At 36.7% G+C, this 14,781-nt stretch overlaps 2 long non-coding RNA genes across 5 annotated transcripts; one reads left to right on the top strand and one right to left on the bottom strand.

Moving 5' to 3' along the window:
• Window positions 1-325: 325 nt before the first annotated feature.
• On the bottom strand, window positions 326-2,725 carry LOC121051993. Its single transcript, XR_005807722.1, has 3 exons — window positions 2,535-2,725; window positions 1,533-1,670; window positions 326-692 (listed from the first exon to the last, which is right to left on the bottom strand). It is a non-coding gene; the product is annotated as an uncharacterized LOC121051993 (long non-coding RNA).
• Window positions 2,726-10,635: 7,910 nt separating this feature from the next.
• LOC121052362 lies at window positions 10,636-14,741 on the top strand. 4 transcript variants are annotated; one of them, XR_005808818.1, is made up of 8 exons: window positions 10,636-11,797; window positions 12,090-12,213; window positions 12,852-12,988; window positions 13,227-13,377; window positions 13,607-13,667; window positions 13,803-13,893; window positions 14,162-14,512; window positions 14,680-14,741. It is a non-coding gene; the product is annotated as an uncharacterized LOC121052362 (long non-coding RNA). The 4 variants fall into 4 exon arrangements; XR_005808816.1 differs by lacking the exon at window positions 13,227-13,377 and having other exon boundaries at window positions 14,649-14,741; XR_005808815.1 differs by lacking the exon at window positions 13,227-13,377.
• The last annotated feature ends 40 nt before the right edge of the window (window positions 14,742-14,781 follow it).

Genomic DNA, 14,781 nt, shown 5'->3' on the forward strand with positions numbered 1-14,781 from the left:
CTCATGTGAGTAAACTTTAATAACCACAAAAACGTCTTTCCAACTAAATCAACACAATGATTAATTCTAACAACAAATCCTTTTCTTTTTCTTTTTAAGGAACACACATGTCACACCCGTGACGAATCAAATCATACTAAATGAAAATCGGTAATCCCAGCATAGAATTTTAGTTCAGGAAATCACCAAAAGTATACAACCAAAACCATAGTAATCCCTGCATATAGTTTAGTTCAGGAGATTACACTTAAAATAGACAATTAGAATGAAAAGGACAATTGATAAAAAAGTCAAAACAACTCACACTAAAGTCGATGATCACCCATCAACTCCAAATTAAAGTCGATAGTCGATGATCACCCATCAACTTCGACTAAAGTAGATGATCACCCATCAACTCCCAATAAATCATTAAGTGATAAAATCATATTAATCCAACTCACAACATAATATGAAACTCATATCCCTCTCGGACAACAAAAGAAAGCAACCACCCGAAACTCTCTTTCAAAAACACGTGTACTCATGGGCCTCAAGTAACCCCACGCGTCATCCCCATGCATTACAATGGCAGACAGACTAGAGCTCTAACTGAATCGTAACCTGTCACCTCGGCCAAGGTTCAGCCTTACGATAATAATTGCCTCTGTCATTATTGTGACACCAGATTCGTAGATCAGAAACTGTCACCACTGTGACACCAGATCCGTAGATCAGAAAACATTTGAACAAAATCCCACGACTCACAAATGTCACACCACAACTTCAAATCACTTTTTCAACAATATAAATCATTAAAAGTCTATATATCACAATGCCACACTATCCAAATATATATATTTCAAGTAAATATATATATATATATATATATATATTTCACGTACATATATATATACGTAGTCATCCACTCAGGAATGCATACTAATACCAACTATAGTTCATACGTATTAAAACCAAGAAATTCATTTTATACTTAAATTCATTTTTTTATCTGTGAACCGTAGCCTTATGAACCGTAGTCGATCGAGTTCATATTATTTCAAACAAATCTTTATTTGCATAAAACGATTTCACAATTTAGTAATAAAATGTACGAAAAGTAATTCGGTTCGTAAATGAACCACCTGAGATTTACTCACTCCAAAATCCCGCTGCGTCTTCTCTTACAGCAAGGATAAGGTATTGAATAGTCTCCGTCAATCACCTAAGGAATGTACTACACAACTTAGTACACGAATCGAAAACAATTAATTGTCGAACCCCCATTTGCACTAAAATCTCGAAAGTAATGCCAATAGAGGTGAAACTTCATCCGAGAGCACCCGAGGTCTCCGGAATACTTATACGTTCAATCTATCAAAATTACAAATCGATCGGACGGTCGAATCCTCTAGGATAGAAAACCGATCGAACCGAAAACCCTTAAACTTTGAAAATTCATAACTTGCTCATACGATTTCCAAAAATTACAAACTATATATTGAAATGATTGTATCGATGTGTAGAATAAAAAGAGAAACAAAAAACTATACCTGGGGTGGCTGGAAATGGCTGCCACAGACGGTGGCAGAGCCGCCGTCAAACTCAAAATTTGGCCACACTTCCTAAACCAAAAATCTTCTTCTCAACAAGCCCAATTGGTACGCTCAAAGCAAGCATATAATTTAACCCTGAAAAAGTCATCGTTAGTATATAGTAAATAGGGATCGTTCTATTCTGGGGATTGAGGGTACACCTGTCATTGTAAAACAATTAAATAATTAAAATAAAAACAAAGTATAATATTTACACAAATATATACAACTTACGAAATTAAGGGGGGTTTTAGGTTTTCGAAATTTAAAAGAAAGAAATAAAATTAAGTAAATACAAAAACACAAATACAAGAATGAAACATAAGAAACAAAGATCAAAACCAATTCCATAATCAAATTTGAATCAACCCTACAATTGTTCTTCCAAGTCATGAGAAAGAAGTTGATCATGTGAAACATTCAAAGCAAACAATTTCCCATATTTTACTTTCCTTTACTAATTAATCTAAGTGAAAGCACAAAGATCAATCCTATCAAACATGCAATCAAGGTCTAGAAAGCTAGCAAATCAAGACATGTTCAACGCAATAAACAAGAGAAAAGTTATCAACTTAAGTGCACAACTTAGTATGAATAAGTTCATCTAATTGCAATCATTTTCAATTAAATTCGATTCTTGTCCAAAACCTTTACTACTTTTGATCTAAGTTCACAAAACTATTAGGTGAATCATAAACTTAAATCTAGCACCAATTATATGCAAACCCTAAATGTTTCAAACCATTTAAGACAAACATATAAAAGATATCAATCAAGCAAATTTAATTGAACAATCTCATAAAAGCAACTACAGAATCACAATCATAGGAATCGAAATCTCCATTCAATCATAAAATTTCAGTTTCAAACTTTGTTCAAACATTGTTGTTAAATAGAACAACTTCATACGAATCAAACAAGGAAAATCAATTACGATTACAAGAAAGAAGGTTGAATTACACCGTGAATGGAGATGGTGATGAAGAACTTGAACGATGAACTATTGAATCTTGAAAGCAAGCTTCAAAACTCATGGCTTCAAGGTGGATTATGGAGGGTGCTCACGGCTTCTTCTTCCTTCTTCCTCCCTTGCTTGGAATCGCAGAAGATGAACTAGAGAATGGAGAGAGAGCTTCACGTTTTAGAGAGTAATTTTCTGAATTGTAGGATATCTAAAACGTATGGAATGAGGGAGTATATATAGGGGCACGACAAAGGCTCTCCAAGCTTCTTGATTCTTCTATTATTTTCCAAGAAATTATAATAAGATGCCACATAACTTCAACCAATAATAATTCGCCAAGTAAGCCCTATTGTGTTGTCCAACCAATCATAAAACTCCAAAATGATTCCCTAATATATAGTTGCCGAAATTCCATGAATATATTCTAATTTTCTGTTTTATTTCGGCCAAAATACCTTTAGGGAATGTAGGAATGAACCTAGACGCATTTTGAGCTTTTTCTTGTTGTCCACACTTCTTCTTTCCTTAAAACTCTCCCTAGAAAATCTCTTGCGTAATCTTTTTATTCTCCCTTTGATTTTCACGCCAACTCTCTCTCTCTCTCTCTCTTGGTATTTCACGGCAAACACTCCAAGGGTATCTCTTTGCGTCACAAACCCTAAATCCAATGGGCTTTTATGCATTTTGCCGAAAATCCAAATTAATCTAGAGAGTTCTTGGGCCTTGCGTCATCTTCAAGCCTTGATGATCTCCAACGCTATTTCCATCATTATTTCGATCAAGTTTCTTGGTTAGCTTTGGAATCTTGCTTGGTACACTTTCCTCTTTTGAATATGGTTTCCTGGTTGGAACAGGAAAGCTTCATTTCTGCTCATTTGTGTAGCCCTTTGTGTCTTATCCTCACTCCTCTTAACGTTTGCTAGCTCCTCTTTCCTTTCGTGAGTTCATTTCCACTTTTGAGCTCCGAGGACCTGAAAATAGAAACTATTACTAAAAGTAGAAACTTTCCTAAAACGAAAAATAGAAACTTTCTAAAAATGAAAAATACAAACTTTCTAAAAGTGAGAAATGAAAACTTTCCTAAACTAAAATCGAAACTTGCTAAAAACAGGAAATAGAAACTTTCCTAAACTAAAAGGATTCATTTAAGGAAATAACTAAGTAAATATGAGGAAATAACCGTTAAAACGTCGCATTAAAATGCTCCTATCACCAATAACATTCATAACTAGCACAAAGTCAGAATCAAAGCCATTTGGCCGGAATTTACCTCGCAAGGTTTGAAAACAAATGAACCCTAGATTCCCAATATTCCAAATTCGAGCTCCACAGGTTGAATCGTTGCAAGCCACCTTGGGAGAAAGCTTCTACATCCTCTGGGCTTCAAAAACCCCCAAGAATCACCGACTTAGGTGGCCGGAATCATGAGCTCCGATCTGGGCGATTTGCAGGGCCGCTGCCATTCTTTCCATCCTTGTAGCGCCATCCACAGCTCAACCCAGGTTGAAATCTTCTACAGAACTAGAGAGGGGAACGAGGCGAAGTGAATGGAACTTGTGGTGTGGCCAACGGTTGCTGGACAGCGGAGAAAGAAGCGGGCCAAGTCGGCTGGACGGAAACTGGGTCGGGCTGAAAAGAGAGAAAAAGTTTCCCGATTTGGAAACTTCTGAATTTTTTTTCCTATTTAACCAAAATGGGAACTTTTTCCAAAGGTCATAACTTCTTCATACGAACTCCGATTTTCACGTTCCACATGTCCATGAACTCGTATTGACGCACTCTACAATTTTTATGAAGGAAGTTTTTATAGAATCCTAACGTATAAAAAGTCAACCTTCGCACCCCCCCTTAAACCATACATTTCGAATAATTAATCGTCCGAAATACTTCCACTCGATTTACGATCCTCTAAATCATACCAATGAACACTTTAATAATTGCCGAAGCATTTAGGAATTAATAACAAATTTTCGGGGTATTACAACTACCTTCCCCACTGCTCCCGAAAAATTCCCTTGAGAGTCACGGACTAAGAAACCAATCGCTGCTTTGCCAGAGCTCGGACTAAAAGCTCCATCAAAATTCACCTTCAACCAATCCATAGGAGGGCACTGCCACTTCAAAATTTTCCTAGTTCCCTGAGAACCATGTAATTTTGTATTGTGGAAAATTAAATTACCCAATCTGACATAAGACATGAGAGCTATATCACGAGCTAAAGTGATTTTGTTTTCCCATACCCTATCATTCCTTTCTTTCTATTAAACTTAATACAGCTAAAAAATTCCAGTTGTGTGGTGTATTGGTTAGTACGTGTGGGTACTTATTCGTTGGTTAGCAACATTATCTGCTTTTGCCAATATTATTTTCTTGAGTTTTTATAGGTCTTATGGGTACTTATGTACTGAGAAAAGGTCATTTCTTCATGATTGATATTAGTTAATTGTTATTTCATGTTACACTAGGCTTACTGATCGATGATTCCTGTACAGCACAGCGTGACATGAGGCATCTGGAACTGTCAACATGAATGGATGTTTAATCTTAGCTACAGAAGATGGGTCTACAGCTGAAATTATTGAAGAAATGGGGCATAGAACTTGGTAAGTATTGTCTAAGGTTATACTCAAGGGTGCAATTATGCATGCATTGGTTTTTCCTCAATGATCAGATGACCTGTGGTTGAATACATTGAGATTTTGTGAAAAACAGAATGGCCTAGCAAGGTTTTCTATCATGTTATGTAAGATAAGAAATCATAGTCTGATCTTATTCTTACATTGATTCTCTTATATGTATTCACTCCAGTGAAAAGCTCATGTAGAACAAATTTACACTTCTTCCTTTGTTTGCCAGTAACATTGCAGGGGTTATGGAAGATAAATTTAAGCTATCTCAAGACAACATAGAACTCGATTTAGCAACTAACAATTTAGGTCTGTTACCTACAAATTTTTGCAAGGTTGTTTTCTAGAAGCTGTTATTATGAATCTATACATTTGTTACTTGAACCATCCAATTGCAATATGCAAGCTAGGTCATTTTCTTCTCACATATCTTTTGTTGGAGAAAGCGGCATAGAGGGGAGAATTATTAATATATCATCACTTAGCCATACATATATACACTACAAAGGAATTCATTTTGATAGTATTAATGACGAACATGAATCATACCAGCAGTAGTGGAGAAAGCCATCGATTTTGTAGCAAGCTCTTTTGTGATCCTCTCAACTTAGAAGCTATTATCTATGGGGTTGGAACTATATGCTTGTGTGTCTAGGAGAGGTCACATGGACCTTGTATTTATATTGTACAGAACAATGAATACCTGCCCATAACAGGTTGCTTAATATCATTATTATTGTATCTAACAAAATATATCTGATATATTCTTGCTTGGTTACCAAGCCATTTAGATTCCCAATTGTAAATATTAGATTCACAAATAAATACAAAATCATGGAATAGGTTTTCTCATATTATCTCAGATTACTCACTTTATGTTACGTCCCGAACTTAGAATTAACGATTTACTCACTATTTAGACGATAAATGTCGACTACTATCAATTTTTACTTTTTATCGATACTTTAGTGGCCCTAAAAGGTTGACTTTTTTTCGGGGCCGTTTATGAGAAAATTTCCTTCATGAAAGTTGTAGAGGACTTTAAACCGAGCACGTGCATATGTGGTGCGTAAAAATTGGACTTAGTATGTGAAAGTTATGGAAGAAAATGTAAAAGTTACTGTTCATGGTAATTAATATATATATGGAAGTTACTGTTGGTAGATTTCCATTTTCGGAAATTCTACCTAGCCAGCTCGGTAACTCTCTCCTCTTCTTCCCCGATTCTTCCTCCCCTTCGGCCCTGTTTTTCTTCCTTCGATTTCTTCCCCCTCCGGCCTATCCACGACGAAATTCAGGCATCCCCAAGCTCGTCTCCTCCCCCTGCATACGTGGTGGTGTTTTGCAGAGTTTTGGCCGGAGGAGCTCGATTTTGAGCTGGGAAGATTACTGTAGCAATTTGTGGTTTTTTCCGATTTCCGGCGATTCCGGCCATCTCCAGTCACCAAACCGGCGTAGAAGGTTCGGCTTTTGACGGAGATCATTTTGCCCCTAGCCTCGAGCCAAGATTTGCCATGTCTTGCCGTGTAGAGGTCGAATCGACAATTTCAATCCCTAGGGTTCTTGAGTTTTCTGGGTGGGTTTTCTTCACCGGCCGGATTCGACTATTTCAAGGTAAAATTTGGATGTGTTTTAGTTGAGAAAAATGATCAGTGTGTTGAGTTGTTGCTGTACATGGAATTTGGCAGCCGGTTGTGGAGGTTGGTACCAGCGCGTGAGAAGGTGTTTGGCATGTCTTTAACTTCTGTTGTTGAGCTAAATAATCAATTATACATTTAGTTTTCATAATTACATCTTTGGGATAGAATTGGAGAAGAGTGAGTATGGATTTCGATGTTTGTTCAAGGGTAGAAATTGTTAATTGAATTACGAGGAATCCATCCATCGGATTTCCTTGATTCTGCCCTAAAGCCCATACATTAAGGGAATGACATTAGTGAAGAAGAGTAGGAGGTTTTGGGCATATAAAGACAATGTTAGGGTTTGGTTTTATTTATATTGTAATTTAATTTTCCATCCAGAAATTATGGGTTCACGAACGTTATATTGTACAGGACGTGAGGAGGATTCCCTGGAGGAGGGTTCGGATCGGCGGCAGGCTTAGCCGTACACTGTGAGTGGACGCTTGATTTTAAAATAATGCATGCAATTAATTTTCTTAAGCGAGGCAGTTTATTTTGGTCTTGATTAATTACTCGATATAATTGACTTGGACTTTTGAATCGAGAAATTTGATGCTTGATTTGAGACTCATAATTTATGCTGAAACTTTTGGTTGAGTTATTATGCCTTGGTATTTTTCGAAAATGTATTAGATTTGAATATCAATTCTTGAGCTTTTAAGAGAAATCCGGAAATGGAGTTTCCTTCAAGAGATTTACGTCTATTTATTATTTCCGCTTAATTTACTTATCGATTGAGAATATTCTTGGGTGTGCGGGGTCACACCATTAGCTCTTATATTCTCCTTGCGAAGTATTGGGGAAGCCCTTCTATTCTAGATTTTTTAGTGATTTTAATCCACCATACCTGGGTCGCTATATTATATTGCTAGCTAGCCTATTAGTACTCCTCCCCACTTACTATGTGTTTGTGGGTGAGTAGAGCAGAGCATGGGATGCTCAAGAGTGTGGGACACTCCGACCTGAGCCTGGGAGGCTCCCTTTTTATTTGTATGGTGAAAACGCTTTCCCCATACTCTTTATTGATTTTTGACTAGCGGGGCTAGTCCAGTTTCCACTTATACCAGCGGGGCTGGCTTGGTTTTACGAAATACTTGTTTCTAAAGATAATTGTCTTTATTCATATTGCATGCATCGGATTTTATTGAAATAAATGTGGGAAAGTATAAACTCTTTTTCCGTTGTGCTTATTTATTTTGTCCACTCACGCTAACGTTTTTATGTACTTTCCCCTGGGCCCTTTGGTTTCAATTGCCCAGATTGCAGCGTTGCTGACCGGCTTAGGAGTTGAGGCTAGCACCAACATTGCCATCTATCCTCAGTAGGTTATTTATTAACCTACTTTACGTATCATGCTTAAATTGTGTTCTTTAGATTGCTCTGATTACCTTGGAAGGATGGATTTATACATTTGTATAATTATGAGTGTATGGGGATTGTATAATATTGGAGAAAGTAAAAAGATTTGACTTGCTGGATTGTATTTTATATAAGTGGTTATGTTTGTGTAGTACGGTGTTTATACTTGGAAATTTGCAGATTGTTGCTAGGAAGCAGGGTGGCTTCAAGCATTGAATTTTATTTATACCTAGAAGTGTTTTTCAACAGGTTTGGATTGTCCACTTTTAAGGGAAGTTCTGTCGAATTTTCTCGAAAAGTGGGCCCCGCAGGTCCATCTTGGAGTTAGGGGGGTAATTCCGGGGTGGGTCCTAACACTTTAGGTAACGATAGTTATTACACTTGATATGAATTCATTAGATGTTCGTATCAAGTCTTACACAAGACTCCATTCGTATCGGATTCAAAGTCATAGTCCTCCTCATCTCCTTCCTCTTCCGTGTCCTCATCCGATACAAAATCTTCATCATGAAGCTCTCTAACCTTGACATTTCTAGAACTTCTCTTAGACCTACTACCCACTCTCGAAGCCTCTTCAACTTCACAAGTGACATCCGACCATGTTCTACATCACCACCATCAATAATCCACTTTTGAGGCTTACTAGCTTCATTATCAAGTAACACATCTAATCCCAACTCTTTCTCCCTTTTTCTTTTTGTTGATGAGCTTGGCATTGCATTGGACATAGACTAAATTGTTCAACCTTGAAGCATGTAGTCTATTCTTTTTCTTTGTGTGAACATAATAAATATCATGCCTAGTAATTTCACAAAATATTTTTAATTTCTTACCCAGATCATACTTGTTATCATTGTTAGCACATCCTAATGTAGCCAAAGCTCTTCCAAATCCACCATCTTTGTTCTTATATGATAGGAGCATTTTAATGCAACGTTTTAACTGTTATTTCCTCATATTTACTTAGTTATTTCCTTAAATGAATCCTTTTAATTTAGGAAAGTTTCCATTTCTTACTTATAGGAAGTTTCCATTTTTCATTTTTGGAAAGTTTCTATTTTTAGTAATAGTTTCTATTTTCAGTCCTTGGAGCAAACAAGTGGAAATGAACTCAAGAAAGGAAAGAGGAGCTAGCCAACGTTGAGAGGAGTTAAGACAAGAGGCAAAGGGCTGCAGAAATGAAGAAATGAAGTTTCCCTGTTCCAACCAGGAAACCCTGTTCAAAAGAAGAAAGTGTATCAAGCAAGATTTCGGAGCCAACCAAGAAACTTGATCGAAATAATGAAGGAATGACGTTGGTGACAACATGGCTTGAAGATGACGCAACTGGTCTAAAAACTCTATGGATTAAATTGGATTTTCGGCAAAATGGATAAAACCCCATGGAAATTAGGGTTTTGTGACGTCAAGAGATATTTTTTGGGATGACTTTTGTGTTTTTCAATGAAAGAGAGATAGAGATGGCGTGAAAATCAAGAAGAGAATAAAGAGATTACGTTGGAGAAGATTTAGGGAGAGTTTTAAGGTAAGAAGAAGTGTGTGCAACAAGAAAAAGGTCCAAAACAAGTCTAGGTTCATCCCTAAATTCCCTAAAGGAATTTTGGCTGAAATTCATGAAGAAAATCAGAAAATCCTTATATAATTTCGGCAATAATATATAATGAAGGGATTTAGACTTATTTTGGAGAGTTTTGATTGGTTGGACAACACAATAGGGCTTACATGGAAATTTTTGATTGGTTGGAGTTATGTGGCATTTTATTATAAATCCTTGGAAAATCATAGAAGAATCAAGAAGCTTGGAGATCCCTTACCGTTCCCCTATATATACCCCCTCATATGTTGACGTTTGATGCACCTCATAATTCAGAAATTTCTCTCCATAACGTCAAGACTCTCTCCATCCTCTAGTTCACTTTCAACGTTTCAAGCAAGGAAGAAGAAGAGAAGAAGAAGCCGTGAACATCATCATCCATCATCCACCTTGAAGACTTGCTTCCAAGATTCAAGACTCCATAACGTCAACTTCTCCATCCCCATCTCCATCTCACGGTGTAATTCGTCCTCTTTCTTTGTAACCTTGTTTGATTTTCTTTGGAATTGTTTCTAGTTGACAATAATGTTTGAACAAAGTTTAAATCCGAATTCTTATGATTGAATGAAAATTTTGATTCCTATGATTGTGATTCTATAGTTGCTTTTGTGAGATTGTTCAATTAAATTTACTTGATTGATATCTTTTATATGTTTGTTTTAATTGGTTCGAAACTTTTAGGGTTTGCATATAATTGATGCTAGATTTAAGTTTATGATTCACCTAATAGTTTTGTGAACTTGAGTCAAAAGTAGTAAAGGCTTTGGACAAAAGTCAAATTTAATTGAAAAGGATTGCAAATAGATGAACTTTTTCATACTAGGTTGTGCACTTAAGTTGATAACCTTTCTCTATGTGTTTTGCGTTGAACATGTTTTGATTAGCTAGCTTTCTAGAATTTGATTGCATGTTTGATAGGATTGATCTATGTGCTTTCTCTTAGATTAGTTAGTGAAGGAAAGTAAAATATGGAAAATCATTGGCTTCAAATGTTTTAGATGATCAACATGTTTCTCATGACTTAGAAGAACAATTGTAGGGTTTGAATCGAATTTGATGTTTGGAATGGGTTTGATCTTTGTTTCTTGCATTTTCACCTTTGTATATGTGTTTTTGTATTTTCTTAATTTTATTTCTTTTAATTTTCGAAACCTAAAACCTAAATCCCCCTTAATTTCGTAATTAGTATATATTCTTGTAAATATTATACTTTGTGTTGTGTGAAGAAGTTAGTTTCACTTTTTTTTTTTCCAAGTCGTTTTTGGCATTTGTACACATTTACTCCTTCCTATCTCGGCTCACTCTTTCAGCCACATAAAATCCCCATTTTCTCTCTCCACCTCTCGTTTGCTTCCCCGAAACCCAAAATCCCTAGAATCTCTCAATTCGGAAATTTTGTTCAGCTCCAGTCCCCGAAACTGTGAAATCAGTTGGAATAACACCATTAGTGAAATCAGAGGACTGAAAAGGAGCGTGAGATTGGCCTGTGAAATCAGTTCTCTGTATTCGTGTCTATCTCTTAGAAGCCAATCTTTTCTTCTCTCATCTCCCCTCTCTCTTCCGCTCCCTCACTTCTCCCCCACTCCCCACCACTGATTCTCCCCACCCATCATCTCCACTGTCCAATTCCGCCACCCTCATGCCCTCCCCGCCGTCTAATTTGAGGGGGACGAATGTTGAAAAGGTTTTGTTGTGAGTTATGGCTTAGGAGTGAGTGGATTGAGTTTTGAGGGAGTGAGTGAATTGCAAATAATGTTTAGTGGTGGTGGCTCTTGTGTCTCGAATCACCTACGGCTGCGAGACCGCGACCTCCGCCGCCGCCACCAACCCCAACTTTGTTTTGGGTTCGTCTTTGGCTTTGGACTGGGTACTCGAATCGCTGGGCTACAAGTACGACGCTCTCTCAAATCCTTGTCTGCTCGTAGAATCTCGTCCTTTCGCTCTATCATTCATTCCAAGTCTCTTCCCGACATTCCTACACTCTCCCACTATTTCAGGTACTTAAGTACTCCTCCATCCCTTTCCACTATTTCTGTTCCCATTCAACCTTTGCTATTATTTATTCTGATCTTTCTTCGATATATATAGTCTATCAAATAATGAAATTGACAACTTGTTTAGAGGTCAGACTAATATTTGTTAAGACTTATGGGGCAGCAAGTAACCCAGAATGGATTATCATCTTTCTAGTCTTATTGATTCAATGGAGAGATACAATGTAGGGATCAGTGTTAATCAATTGATTCAGTTGTGCTTATCATGGTTTGGTTTTGATTTTTAATCCTTCAGATACACACACATGCAATGTATGTAAATATTTTGTATGTGGTCAAACCTCTGATTCCTTTTCTTTTGCAAAGCCAACGAGAAGATGAATGCGAGCTTCCCTCCGACGTATTGTCCTCAGTGGCAGGTTTCTTTCTTTCCACCTGTTTCCCTGTTTCATTTGTTCACCAGCATGTTCGTCACATTATATAAAGAAACTTGTTGCTAAGTCGTGCAAGTACAGGACTAGTGTATCTGTAAGAACCCTTTTTGTGTGTTGCAGCCGGTGAAATTACTCCTAGCTGATTCATCAAGTACTCTATCACACTTCTTTTAGTAGCTTCATGACTAGATAACTTAGAGACACCACTTTCAAAGTACTCTACTAAGCTCAAATTTAAAATCAATTAACCAACTGCTGAGCAGTAGAAACTAATACAAAATCAGTGTAATACGACAAGCTTTCTCATACCCAAGTAATTGCAATACAAATCCTTTTTATTGACATAGAACACTCTCGAGTATTGTGAAATTGAGAGAACTTCTAAATTTCTCCTTTCGATTCATTTGCACCATTCTGATATTGCCAAGTTTTTTCGGTCACTTAGCAAGTTGTATCACTGCACTCCTAACATTCTTTCACTAAGTTTTCTTTATAGATGTATAGGCTTTGCATATGTGCTTTCTGTACTGAAAATTTATAATTGGTATAACCATCTGCTTTGTTAAGCATACTTATCTTAAGCCATGCACTTATTATTTCTTTTATTTTGGTATTGTACCTAGGAGGAATAGTTGCACTGGGAAAATTTGATGCCCTTCATATTGGTCATCGAGAGCTTGCTAGTTGAGCCTCAAAGGTCGGACCTCCATTTGTTTTTATCATTTGTTGGAATGGCAGAAGTACTGGGTTGGGAACCTAGGTATTGTAGTTGTGCACCCTCCTTCTTTGTTTATTATTTGTTTGAACTGCCTTCCTTTTTTCCAGTTTGTATTTTCTGTTGCTATTGTCCTTAGAATCCTGTTATATTTAATCACTTTATAATGATGATGAAGATTAAGAAGGTTGTTAAGACTCCTTGCCATCTCTATTGAACATCTGTCTCTTTCCTCTTAACAGAATTTGTTTCTAAGTCTTTTTATCTGATTTCTTCTATGCAGTAGAAATATATTAATAATAAACTGCATTGTAAGGAGGTGAAGAAGATGTTATTAATATGGGTTCCAATAGGGGGAGAAATTCTAGGTTCAGGCTTTAAGATGGAGAATGTCTTAGTGATTTACTTCAATTTTCAAAGATTTGAGAACAAATGTAAGTATGAAGGCTCTCATGTTTTTACATGTATTTCTTTGTCGTTGTATCTACCTGTGGAAAAGTGTAAAGAAGCCGAAGGGCTATGGATAGGAAAAAGAATGGTAGAACATAAATGCATAGCTAGTATTAACACATTCCTAGGGATCCTTGTACATATTAATTTTTACTGAATTCTATTAATCGTATATGTAATATGACTCTTAACAATCTGCCTTGGTAAATGTAGAGGTCAGCCAGATAGTATTGTGCAGGACATTTGAAATATGGTTCGCTCCTACATTGAGAAGGTAAAGTCCATTGAAATTTTGATCTGCTTTCTTCTTCTTCTTCTTTGTTTTTATTTATTATTTTTTATAATTCTCTTTTTTCCCCTGAAGTTGTTTCTATGTTTAATCATCTTATTTGTTCAACATTTTATGCAGCCCAACAGTATAATTTTAGCAATTTCACCTGCTAATCAAGATCTTGTTACATCTGTTGCAATTAAAATCTCTCGTGAAGTGGATCCAACAGGTGCATCTAAAAATTCACATCCAATTTTCTTATCTGTTGCTTCCCAAAAAAGATTCATCTGGTGCTTCTAAATCAAAGTAATATCAAGTCAATCTACTGAAATGTGAATCTTGCAGCTGATATAAACCCGTATGTTGCATGAGAACATGGTTCTAGATGTTTAGTGTTTAGTCTAATGTTATTTTTTCACAGGGGAGAGGACAGTTATATTTATGTTTAGTGTTTAGTGTTTGTTGATTTTTCTTGCGCTGTTATATTTATTTATTAGGTGATACCCTACATAGCAAGTGAGTACCAGAAAGATAAAATATGGCCAAGACGGACCCGGCCTAACAAACGTGATTATCAAGTTGTTATTGCTGTTGATGTTCAGTATGTCTAAGAGTTGCTGTGGGGATGTTGCCATTGAAGCTCTAGTGACAGTGTGTCGTGCAATGTCAGAACTGGAAAATACTAGCAACCTTACTGTTGCAAGCTTTGGAAAGAAAGGCAAAACATAAGGTTGCTCCATGACTTTGATCAGCCCTTTACTGGAGACGCTGGAGTTAAGGTCAGGATTGACTAGTGTCAAGACAACAATAGTACAATTGATTTGTCTGCACATAATTGTACCTACAAGGTATTTCCTCTCCCCCCTCCCTCCCCTTTAGTCATTTTTTTCTTTTTATACTTCTGCTCATGGAAAACAAGAGAACTTTGAATACATCACTACCCAATGACAACTAGTTTAAAATGTTACACTATTTGAAATACAGTGAACTTTAACTCGAAACTTTAATTTTCAAGGCAGGAGCTGCCTCTAATGAACCTTAAGCTCTTCCTTACAGTGGGCATCAATCCACCCCAGGCATGTTCTATATTCCTTACAGTTTGCTGACTTCATACTAT

Source organism: Rosa chinensis, chromosome 3, assembly GCF_002994745.2.
Source record: "Rosa chinensis cultivar Old Blush chromosome 3, RchiOBHm-V2, whole genome shotgun sequence".
Classification (NCBI taxonomy): Eukaryota; Viridiplantae; Streptophyta; class Magnoliopsida; order Rosales; family Rosaceae; genus Rosa; species Rosa chinensis.